Source organism: Pan paniscus, chromosome 18 (genome assembly GCF_029289425.2).
Source record: "Pan paniscus chromosome 18, NHGRI_mPanPan1-v2.0_pri, whole genome shotgun sequence".
NCBI lineage: Eukaryota > Metazoa > Chordata > Mammalia > Primates > Hominidae > Pan > Pan paniscus.
In genome coordinates, this window is record NC_073267.2 from 28948121 (window position 1) to 28960489 (window position 12369).

General features: G+C 46.3%; 1 protein-coding gene across 10 annotated transcripts in view; it reads left to right on the forward strand.

The window, feature by feature from the left end:
• KATNIP (katanin interacting protein) overlaps positions 1–12369 on the forward strand; it is a 230791-nt gene that overhangs the window by 3962 nt on the left and 214460 nt on the right. The gene's annotated exons all lie outside the window — the stretch shown is intronic.

Here is a 12369-nt window from a genome sequence, read left to right on the forward strand (position 1 = left end):
GAGGGAAGGTTTCTAGTACATTGTGGTAACATTGCCTTGATTCAGACTGCAAGCAGTTTTACCCACCATTGCTTTGTGTCATAAGTACAAATGTCAACACAGCCAGATGGGGTGGCTCACGCCTGTAATCCCAGCACTTTGAGAGGCCAAGGTGGGCGATCACCTGAGGTCGGGAGTTTGAGACTAGCCTGGCCAACATGGTGAAACCCTGTCTCTACTAAAAATACAAAAATTAGCTGGGCATGGTGACACATAACTGTGGTCCCAGCTACTTGGGGGAGGCTGAGGCAAGAGAATCGCTTGAACCCAGGAGGCAGAGGTTGCAGTGAGCCAAGATCATGCCACTGTATTGCAGCCTGGGCAACAGAGTGAGACTGTCTCAAAAGAAAAAAAATTCAACACAGTGAAATACTCTTCAAATTATGATTAAAATACTTTTGTCTTTGTGGACCCCTCCTTCTCCCAGGATCTGCAGAGTACACTTTGAGAAACATTGCTACAGTCCCTTTTCAGGAAGGCTGCTTTGTGCCTTCTAATGAGCATCTCTGCACTTGCAGTCTTAGGACGTTATTGTAGCCTAGTAGAGGGGTATGTTCATTTTCAGATTGGCCCCCAAAAGGAAAAATTTATTCTCAGAAGTATTTACCCTAGGGTCATATTTGACCTCCAAAGAATCCCATTTTCTGTTCTGATTTTTTAAACTTTGATTTACACTTTTTTTTTTTTTTTTTTTTTGAGACAGAGTCTCGCCCTGTCACCCAGGCTGTAGTGCAGTGGCGTGATCTTGGCTCACTGCAACCTCTGCCTCCCAGGTTCAAGCGATTCTCTTGCCTCAGCCTCCTGAGTAGCTGGGATTACAGGCGCACGCCACCACGCCTGGCTAACTTTTTTGTTTTTTGTTAGTAGAGATGGGGTTTCACCATGTTGGTCAGGCTGGTCTCGAACTCCTGACCTCAGGTTATCCACCTGCCTCAGCCTCCCAAAGTGCTGGGATTATAGCCATGAGCCACCGCACCTGGCCCTGATTTATACATAATTTTATAGGCACATACCTATTTATTGGATAAAGTGAAGCATACCTTATTGTGATTCTAACTAACTAGATAAGCCAAGCCTGGCCTTATTAGAAAGATGTTTACTTCCTACGTTCACAAAAGCTTAAATGTCTAGCAGATGCCCTCTAAACTGGACTGTAATTTAGTTTATTCGGCATGTCTTAATCACCATAGCTTTTCACAACCCTTTCCCTGGCCTTTTGATTTTGACTTTGGGCAGGTCCTATCTGTTTCTGTGATGCAGTGTAATGTCCTTAGGTTTGGGGGCCAGATAGCCCTGGATTTGAATCTCTGCTGTACACTTTGACCTCTCTGAGCCTTGGTTTTCCTGTCAGTAAAATGGACATGATAATGAAGCCTACCTTGTTTTGTGGCTTCAATGAAACAATGCATCAAGTCTGGCATATAAAAAAATGTTCCTGGCTGGGCGCGGTGGCTCACGCCTGTAATCCCAGTACTTTGGAAGGCCGAGGCAGGCAGATCACCTGAGATCAGAAGTTCGAGACCAGCCTGACCAACATGGAGAAACCCTGTCTCTACTAAAAAAATGCAAAATTAGCTGGGTGTGATGGTGCATGCCTGTAATCCCAGCCACTTGGGGGGCTGAGGCAGGAGAATCGCTTGAATCTGGGAGGCAGAGGTTGTGGTGAGCCGAGATTGCGCCATTGCACTCCAGCCTGGGCAACAAGAGCGAAACTCTGTCTCAAAAGAAAAAAAGTTCCTACAGCCAGGCGCGGTGGCTCATGCCTGACTTTGGGAGGCTGAGATGGGTGGATCACGAGGTCAGGAGTTCAAGACCAGCCTGGCCAAGATGGTGAAATCCTGTCTCTACTAAAAATACAAAAATTAGCCAGGTGTGGTGGCGGGTGCCTGTAATCCCAGATACTCGGGAGGCTGAGGCAGAGAATTGCTTGAACCTGGGAGGCGGAGGTTGCAGTGAGCTGAGATTGCGCCACCGCACTCTAGCCTGGGCCACTGAGTGAGACTCTGTCTCAAAAAAAAAAAAAAGTTCCTATATAGTAGCTGTTGTTATCATTATCTGCAAATAGGCAGACTTCTTCCACACAGTTGACAGAAGAGGGAAGCGTGCTGATGAAGCTCTCTAGCAGATGATAACTTTTGTAATTAGCACACTCTTTGCTTAAGAGAAAATCCAATGTTTGACATTTTTTATTCCATGAAGGTACATTGGCAGTGTGTGTTTTCTGCCTATGAAAATGTTCGCCTTTCTGTTAAAGTTGAATTTTCCCCAGTACTTTAAAAATATGAAATGGTTTAGGAAAAAAAATTCTATTTCATTTTCAAGGAACATAATAATTAGACAAAAGTTCAGCACATTGATATAATTAGAAAGGATTTGGAAGTTGTTCATTTGCTTTTCACTGCTCCCCTAGAGCAAATATTCAACATTTCCCTTGTTTATACTGTTCATTTGCTTAGCAAACTTTCTGAAATAATTAATAATGCCAAGATGATATTTAGCCTCGCTTGTCCAAATAATCCCAGACTGCAAACAGGTGATGGTTGAATTAGGAAGGTTTTGCTGAGAGTACACCATCGGTTTAGCTGGTCTCTCCTGTCCTTGTGTGGTATTTACCTGGCTTCTTGGTGATTTGTCTGTTTCTCTTACTACTTAAACCCAGCAAAAAAAATAATAAAATAACAATCAAATGCAATAAAACAAAGCAAGCATTCAGCAGGTGAAATAAACATACATCCCATATACTCTTTGTGTCTGTTCTGTTTTCTTTTCTTCTTGTTCCGATCCTTCTATCTGATTAGTTTCTTTTCTCTCAAATTTTTTCAGAGTTCGTTCCTCCTGTCACTTTAACTTATAGGAAGTCGGCACATAATGTTTTGCTTATTTTTCCTTATGAGATTCATTCCATGATTCAACATTTCAGTGCCTTCTGTGCATTGGAATTCAGAGATGCCAAAATGAGTAAGATTGAATCCAGGTGAAGGCGATATGGGAATTCATTGTACTATTCTTGACATTTTTCTGTGAAGTTGATTTTTTTTTTTTTTTTTGAGGTGGAGTCTCACTTTGTAGCCCAGGCTGGAGTACAGTGGCGCGATCTTGGCTTACTGCATCCTCCGCCTCCCGAGTTCCAGTGATTCTGCTGCCTCAGCCTCCTGGGTAGCTGGGATTACAGGCACATGCCACCACGCCCAACTAATTTTTGCATTTTTAGTACAGACGGGGTTTCACCATGTTGCCCAGGCTGGTCTCGAACTCCTGACCTTAGGTGATCCAACCCTACCCCTTGGCCTCCTAAAGTGCTACGATTACAGGTGTGGATTTTTTTTTTTTTTTTTTTTTGAGACAGAGTCTTGCTCTGTTGCCCAGGCTGGAGTGCAATGGTGAGATAACTCACTGGTGCGTCCATCTCCTGGCTCAAGCGATCGTCCCATGTCAGCTGTCCAAGTAGCTGGAACTACAGGTGTGTGCCACCATGCCCAGCTAATTTTTTATTTTTTGTGGAGATGGGGGTCTTGCTATGTTGTCCAGGCTGGTCTCCATCTCCTGAGCTCAAGTGATCCTCCCACCTTGGCCTCCCAAGTTGCTAAGATTACAGGCATGAGCCACTATGCCTGGCTGGAAATGAGTTCTTTATATCAGAGCTTGCACAAGTGGGCTGAAACAGCCCACATGCATGTTTATTTGGCTCATAATGTTTTGTTTTTTAAATTTTTGAATTAGTTGTCAACATTGAAAAATGAGCAGATTTCTCATAAATACCTGATTGTGGTGTTTTCTTGAAAATATCAATAAAGTCTGTTAACACCAAATCAGAATTCTGCATGGCAACAATTGTCCCACCACCCGAGTTAAGTGGAGACTTTGCCCTTTAAGAGGGAGGTGGGCCTGTCTAATGACTGGCTTCTCTCATTGTGTCTGTCACTCCTAGGCCTGTCAGCATTTGTACTTAGAATTCTACTTTAGTATTAACTTGTACAGTTTTGAAAACTCCTGTGGACTTCCTTGTATGCCATACTGGACTATACTTATTCTTTTTGTTTGTTTTTTTGTTTTTAGATAGAGTCTTGTTCTCTCACCCAGGCTGGAGTGCAGTGGTACGATCTCAGCTCACTACAGCCTCTGCCTCCTGGGTTCCAGTGATTCTCCTGCCTCAGCCTCCTAAGTAGCTGGGATTACAGGTGTGTGCCACCACACCTGGCTAATTTTTGTATTTTTAGTAGAGATGGGGTTTCATATGTTGGCCAGGCTGGTTTCGAACTCCTGACCTCAAGTGATCTGCCTGCCTTGGCCTCCCAAAATGCTGGGATTACAGGCATGAGTCACCATGCCCAGTTTCTTTTTGTTTTAATCTGAAAAAAAGGGAATATATTATCTGCTTTTAGAAACTTCATAGTATGGTGAGAAAGCAGACATAAACAGATGACTACATTTCAACATGGGAGTCCTTAGAAGATAATATTTGAAGAGGTCTTCCCCTTTCCCAAAGCAGTGTGGCCCACTGCCTGCTATTGTAAATAAAGTTTTATTGGAATGCAGCAGCACCCTTTTACATACATATAGTCCATGGCTGTTTTCTTGCAGAGTTGAGTAGTTGTAAAAGAGACTATGTGGCCCACGGGCCAAAAATATTTACTATCTGGCCCTGTACAGGAAACGTTTGCTGACTGTTGCCGTGGCAGATCTGATTTGATTCCTGAGACAGCTCAATGGGATACTGTGATTGTGTCTGTTTTATACCACACAGCTAGTAGGTAGCAGAGCCAGGACTCAGTCGAATAAGGTCTACACTTGGTAGTATGTTATGGAAGGCCCATTTCAGCGTTGTTACTGCCAGTGTGTGGCCAGGTTCTCACACCTGGAGAGTGAGTCTGTGGGGAAGACCTGGCCACTGGGCTGATGGAATAATATACATTTTGAAAGGTACCCGTTTTGACTACATTCCCAGCTCCCTCAGCATCTGGTCCCATGACTGCTTCTCTCTTTCCAAATGGGAGTAGGCTAATGCAGAGCAATGTGGTTGGTTGCAAGGAAGAACTTGAAACTGTTTGCAGAGCACTTTATGTAAAAGTAAGAAAGTGTGACTACTGATGTCCCATGGGGCTTTGCAGCTTTAACAATTGCCCTATGGATCATATCACCTTGAAGTATAGAATTTCTCTGGGGAATTAGCTCCCCTCCAGTCTCATCTTTTTAGACACTTGCCTACCTGCTCTCACACCCAGAGGTTTTACACTGCACTGTACAGCATCTATCAATATGTTTTTCCATATTCAAAAATAGTGATTTCAGGCCAGGCATGGTGGCTCATGCCTGTAATCCTAGCACTTTGGGAGGCTGAGGCAGGAGGATCAGTTGAGCCCAGGAGTTTGAGATCAGCCTGGGCAACACGGTGAGACCCCACCTCTACAAAAAATTGTTAAAAATTATTTGGGCATGTTGACACATGCCTGTGGTTTCAGCTACTCGGGAGGCTGAGGTGGGATCACCTTAGCCCAGGAGGTTGAGACTACAGTGAGCTGTGATCATGCCACTGCACTCTAGCCTGGGCAACAGAGCAAGACCCTGTCTCAAAAAAAAAAAAATAGTAAGGTCATGGTGGCTCATACCTATAATCTCAGCACTTTGGGAGGCCGAGGCAGGCGGATCACTTGAGGTCAGAAGTTTGAGAACAGCCTGGCCAACATGGTGAAACCCCGTCTCTACTAAAAATACAGAAATTAGCCAGGCATGGTGGCACCTGCCTGTAATCCCAGCTTCCTGGGAGACTGAGGTGGGAGAATCATTTGAATCCAGGAGGCAAAGGTTGCAGTGAGCCTAGATCGCGCCACTGCACGCCAGCCTGGGCGACAGAGCAAGACTCTGCATAAAAATAAATAAATAAATAAAAAATCCAGGTGTGGTGGCTCACGCCTGCAATCCCAACACTTTGGGAGACTGAGGCGGGCAGATCACGAGGTCAGGAGTTCGAGACTAGCCTGGCCAACATGGTGAAACCCCGTCTCCACTAAAAATACAAAAATTAGCCGGGCGTGGTGGCGGGTGCCTGTAATCCCAGCTATTCAGGAGGCTGAGGCAGGAGAATCGCTTGAACCTGGGAGGCAGAGGTTGCAGTGAGCTGAGATCGCACCACTGCAGTCCAGCCTGGGCTATAGAGTGAGACTCTGTCTCAGAAAAAAAAAAAAAAAAAAAAAAAGGTAATTTCACATAAGAACCTGGACTTCTCAGTCTCTTGATAAACGGGTGCTTTGGGCCTTCAGCACTTTCTTGTCATGTAGCTCTGGTCCTCTAGCACTGAACAGTGGCCACCCCCTTGACCTGGGACATGTGCTGATGACCCCTTCTGGCTGGTGTTACCTGTCATCTGGTGCTCACTTCTTCCATTGAGCATATTGGCCTCCTTTGCAGGCATCTGAGATTTCAATGCCAGCCTGAGACACTTGGGGAGGTTGGCCATCTCTGGAGTACACCGTCTTCTTTCCCACCTTGCTGCCTTGCCCGTGCTGTGTTCCCTGCCAGCTGTGCCCTTCTTTCAAGTCACTTCCACACTGTAAATTGCAGTGACCAGCACCACCTGCAGAATTAGCTACTCCCCCATGGCAGGACCCCATAGCTAGTCAGGCATTGTGTTGTATCACAGGGATGGGCTCTATGCTTTTCTCCCTCTTTGAGGGTAGAGACTCACTTCTTTCCTTTGTATGCCCAGCACCTGGCACAAGGACTGGCACAGGCAGATCCCATGAGTGTTTGCTGGGTTGACACTGTAACCAGGAAAGAGATTAACGGATTTGTTCCCTAGTGAATTGCTGGACATTCTCCATAAAGTAGACGAAAGGGCCTTGTAGCCAAGCTTCCAGGCCAAGCTTCCAGGGACTGTGGCTGGATCCTTTTTGTCTTTTTTTTTTCTTTTTTTTCAAGACAGAGTCTTGCTGTGTCACCCAGGCTGGAGTGCAGTGGTGTGATCTTGGCTCACTGCAACCTCCGCCTCCTGGGTTCAAACAATTCTCCTGTCTTAGCCTCCCAAGTAGCTGGGACTACAGGCGCCCACCACCATGCCTGGCTAATTTTTGTATATATATATATTTTTTCAGTAGGGACGGGGTTTCACCATATTGGTCAGGCCGGTCTTGAACTCCTGATCTTAGATAATCCACCTGCGTCGGCCTCCCAAAGTGTTGGGATTACAGGCGTGGGCCACTTTGCCTGGCCTGGTCCTTTTTCTCTAGTGGACACATATGGTTTCCCCAGACAACCCAGTCCTCATACTATTCCCGCTCCTAGCTTCCTTTCCTGTTCCCCGCAGCTGCTTCCTCTGCTCTCCCATTAGCATTCCTGTCCTGGCCCAATTTCGTTTCCTAGTGAAGTCACTTTCTCTCCCAGCTCCCACTTCACTTCAGAGCCCACTGCTACCTTGACCACCCTTAGCAGTGGACCCTCTGATTTAACATGTCCTTTGGGGAGAGGAAAGTTATGGGTAAACGCCTGGCAGGAAGTCAGAGAGCTACAGATATCTGGTTACCTGCAGGGCCCACCACATTTTTCTAAACTCTAAGTGAACCTGCAATGCAGTGTGTGGTGTGTGTGTATGTGTGTGTGTGTTTTCCCTGTAACGAGTCCCAAACTATTTAGAAACATTTCATGAACTCTCTAATGTCACAAAAGTTAGAGTTGGAAGGAACTTGACAGATGTCGCCTAGGGTCTCATTTTGGGGACTCTGAAGTATCTTAGAACCGTGAAGTTCCCTTGCAGGGTTCACACATTTAGAGGCCTGCAGGGGCCAGGTAATGTAAATGACTGTCCTGGCCAGAGTTTATTTCATTATGCTGCTTGTGTCAGTTTCCAACACCTAAATACACATTGCATACCCAAGAATATTCTTCAGTTTCATAAAGAAATCTGTTGTCAGCCAGGGGCAGTGGCTCATGCCTGTAATCCCTGTACTTTGGGAGACTGATGCAGGAGGACTGCTTGAACTCAGGAGTTTGAGACCATCCTGGGCAATATGGCAGACCCCGGCTTTACCAAAAAATGTTATAAATTAGCTGGGCTTGGTGGCACATGCCTGTAGTCCCAGCTCCTTGGGAGGCTGAGGTGGGCGGATCACTGAAGCCCAGAAGGTCGAAGTTATTATGGTGAGCCATGACCACACCACTTTGACTCCAGCCTGGCCGACAGAGTGAGACCCTATCTCAAAAAAATAATAATGGTGATAATAATAATAGGACCTTCCCATAAGGCTGCTAGGAGAATCCAATGAATTCATCCATCTAAAACCCTTAGAACAGGGCCTGGTGCTTGGTAGCCTCTCAGTACAAATTAGCTATGTGGAGAAGGAACACATCTCTTTCCTTAGGATTCTGGGAGATCTCTTGAGCTACTTCCAACGTTTCTCAAGGCAGATTGGCAGATCATTTTTGGGAGGTGCAGATACTCAGAAGACACTTTAATTAGGTTACACATACATACCCATGCACGTTTTCACAAGTGCAAAGTCTTCACTCATACACTATGGGGAGCTGGAATGGCTGGATGAGACTTGGTTGGAGTGCAGAGTGGGAATGGGTTTAGGAGCTTGTCTGATGGATACAGAGGGAGACTGAAATATATTTCAGCCTGGGAAGCGTGTTGTCACATAAGCCGCTGATTAGATTACAGAAGTGTAGCATTTACTTATCTTTACTATTTCAAATGGAAAAAAAATCAATATTTTCCAATTATGTTCAATGGGGTATTAAACTGACTTTGTCATATTTCGTTTCACCATCCCAGAAAGAGCAGGGGGAAGGGATCAGGAAAGCACATTGCAAGAGCAGATGACATCTTCACTGCAGTACACGGTCATGCCTTCTGTCCCTTTCAGCATTGTCTATTCAGAAATTCGGTCATTTACTCGTTCATCCATTTCAGAAATTTCTACTGATGCACACTCCATTCTAGGCACTATTCCAGGTGTGGAGAATTCACTGATAAGCCAGATAGCAGCCTCTGGTTTCATGGGGCTTATTTTTAGTTGGGGAGACAGACTACAAACATATTCATAAGAAAATGTCAGTAAGTGCCATGCAGAAGGTTAAGACGGAGGACAGAGGGCTGGGTCCCTCTGGAGAGGTGGGTGGTTTTAAGCTGAAATCTCATTGCTAAGAAGGATCCCTCATAAGACCAAGGGCATGAGTGCTCTTGGCCCAGAGGAGAGAGCTAAGGCCCTGAGGCAGGAAGGAGTCTTGGGTCTACGGAGCAGAAGAGGGATGTGGGACTAGGTGCAGTGGTGCATGCCTGTGGTCCCATCTGTGCAGGAGTCCACTTGGGAGTATCGCTTGAGCCTGGGAGGTCGAGGCTGCAGTGAGCTGTGATCACACCACTGCAGTCCAGCCTGGGCAATAGAGCAAGGTTCCTTCTCTAAATACAAAGAAGAAAGACTGCAGGGAAGAGGGCTGCAGGGAAGTGGGAGGAGAGGTCCAAAATATCCCGTGGGCCAGGCCATGCAGAGCCTGGTCAGAATGAGGCTTAGATTCTTTTCTGCATGCACAGGGAAACATTAGAAGTTCAGGCAGGCAAGTGGTAGGGTCTGGTTTTTATATGGCTGCCATAGGAAAATCCGGGCAAGAGTGGAGGCAGGGATACCTACTAGGTGGCTGTTGAAAAAGTTGGTCACATGCAGTGGCTCATGCCTCTAATCCCAGCACGTTGGGAAGCTGAGACGGGTAGAATTGCTTGAACCCAGGAGTTCGAGACCAGCTAGGCAACATAGTGAGACCTCATCTCTAGTAAATTAAAAAAAAAAGCTGGCCATGATGGCACATACCTGTGCCCTAGCTACTTAGGAGGCTGAGGCAGGAGGATCACTTGAGCCCAGTAGGTCGAGACTGCAGTGAGCCATGATCATGCCCACTGCACTCCAGCCTGGGCAACAGAGCAAGACCCTGTCTGGAAAAAAAAAAAAAGAAAAAAGAAAAAGCCCAGGGGGAGTTGACGGGGCCTGGCTTGGAGAGCGGGATGATAGGAATGAGCAGGTTCCAGATCTATTTGGAAGCCCAAGTTCAGTTGAACTGGCTGAGATCCATGAATAGTCAGCAGTTTATGGGAACTAATAACTGCTAAGTACCTACTGTATGTAGGGCGCTGTTCTGAGAGTTTTACATGTAGTGCTTTAACCCTGACAATAGACTTAAATGGAGTCAGGACTAATAGGACTCCCAAATGGGTAATGAGTAGCTAAGAGAGACGGGCTGACCCAGAGCCTCCCCTCTCAGCCGCCACACAGCATTGTCCCCAGGCTCTTATCTAATTATGAAGCTCCCAGAAGAACACATGGCTAAGCATTTCTAAACCAAGCAAATGCGCGTTAACGGTGTGCAGGTTATAAATAAGCATTTCTGTATGCCAGCTCCTGTTTGGGTTTGGAAAGGAAAAGAAGATCTTAGCATGACTTGTTTATCCCAGGTAATTTGGCAGTAAACTGGGCCCCAGAAGTCAAGTTACACAGAAAATGCAAAGGAAAAGTGACAGGGGTATCATATCAGGCTTTCCAAAAAGGAAGGTAACTTAAAGGCCCACATCAGCCTGGAGGCACACGTGGGGAATGAAGGGAAGGGGTGTTGCAGAGCCGGTGTCTACCTGGCTTGCTTGCTTGCTTGCTTGCTTTTTTTTGACGGAGTTTCACTCTTCTTGCCCAAGTTGGAGTAATGGCGCAATCTCAGCTCACTGCAACCTCCGTCTACTGGGTTCAAGCGATTCTCCTGCCTCAGCCTCCGTAGTAGCTGGGATTAAAGGCATGCGCCACCACACCCGGCTAATTTTTTGTATTTTTGGTAGAGACAGGGTTTCACCATGTTAGCCAAGCTGGTCTCAACTTCTGACCTCAGGTGTTCCGCCTGCCTCGGCCTCCCAAAGTGCTGGGATTATAGGCGTGAGCCACCACGCCCGGCCCTACCTGGCTTTCAAACAGTCCTGCTCTTTGTCTAATAGATTTCTGTTGTTTTAGTGGGATGTCCTTAAAGAAGTCCCCTCAAAATGGGTCCATGGCATCAAGATAAAGAAATAATAGGAGTCCAGGCGCGGTGGCTCACACCTGTAATCCCAGCATTTTGGGAGGCCGAGGCGGGTGGATCACCTGATGTCACGAGTTTGAGACCAGCTTGGCCAACATAGTGAAACCCCGTCTCTGTTAAAAATGCAAAAATTAGCTGGGTATGATGTCGTACCTCTGTAATCCCAGCTACTTGGGAGGCTGAGGTGGGAGAATCACTTGAACCTCGGAGGCAGAGGTTGCAGTGAGGCGAGATTGCGCCACTGCACTCCAGCCTGGGCGACAGAGTGAGACTCTGTCTCAAAAAAAAAAAAAAAAGGAAAAAAAAGAAATAATGGGAAAGTCAGGCATGCTGCTTCACGCCTGTAATACCAACACTTTGGAAGGCAAAGGTGGGAGATTGCTTTGAATCCAGGAGTTTGAGCCCAGCGTGGGCAATATAGTGAGACCCCTGTCTCTACAAAAGTAAGTTTTAGCCAAGTGTGGTGGCACATACCTATAGTGCCAGCTATTCTGGAGGCTGAGGTGGGAGAATGGCTTGAGCCCAGGAGTTTGAGACTGCAGTGAGCTATGATCACACCACTGCACTCTAGCCGGGACAACAGAGTGAGATGTCTCATAAAAAAAACAACAAAAAAACAAAAAAAAAAACCAAAGGAAGAGTGGGAAAGTGGGAGATTTGTCTGCCTAGTTATGTACTGAGTTGGAAACTAGAGGCCTGATTTTTTTAGCCTGTACAGAGCCTTAAAATTTTTAAAATTATTAATCATGTAAAAATTAGAAGACTGGATTTATCACTTCTCTGGAAAATCTAATCCATCAAAACCAGGCCCACCTTTCTGTATGGAAACCAGCAGCTGTTTTTTTTTTTTTTTTTTTTTTTTAAGAGATGGAGTCTTGCTTTGTTGCCCAAGAGCTGCTCCCACCTTAACCTCCCAAAGTGATAGGATTACAGGCATGAGCCACTGTGCCCCTCCTGGGCAGCTGTTCTTAGGCCACCTTGTCCCCATCCTGCCACCTTCCTCTGTTTACCTCACTCCAACACATGCGTATCTTTGCAAACACTATAGGTAGAAGCCAGAATCAAGGTTCAGGAAGCCAGCCAGGCGTGGTAGCTCACTCCTGTAATCCCAGCACTTTGGGAGGCCAAGGCAGGCAGATCACCTGAGGTCAGGAGTTCGAGACCAGCCTGGCCAACATGGCAAAACCCAGTCTCTACTAATTCAAAAATACACCGGGCGTGGTGGTGGGCTCCTGTAATCCCAGCTACTTGGGAGACTGAGGCAGGAGAATCACTTGAACCCAG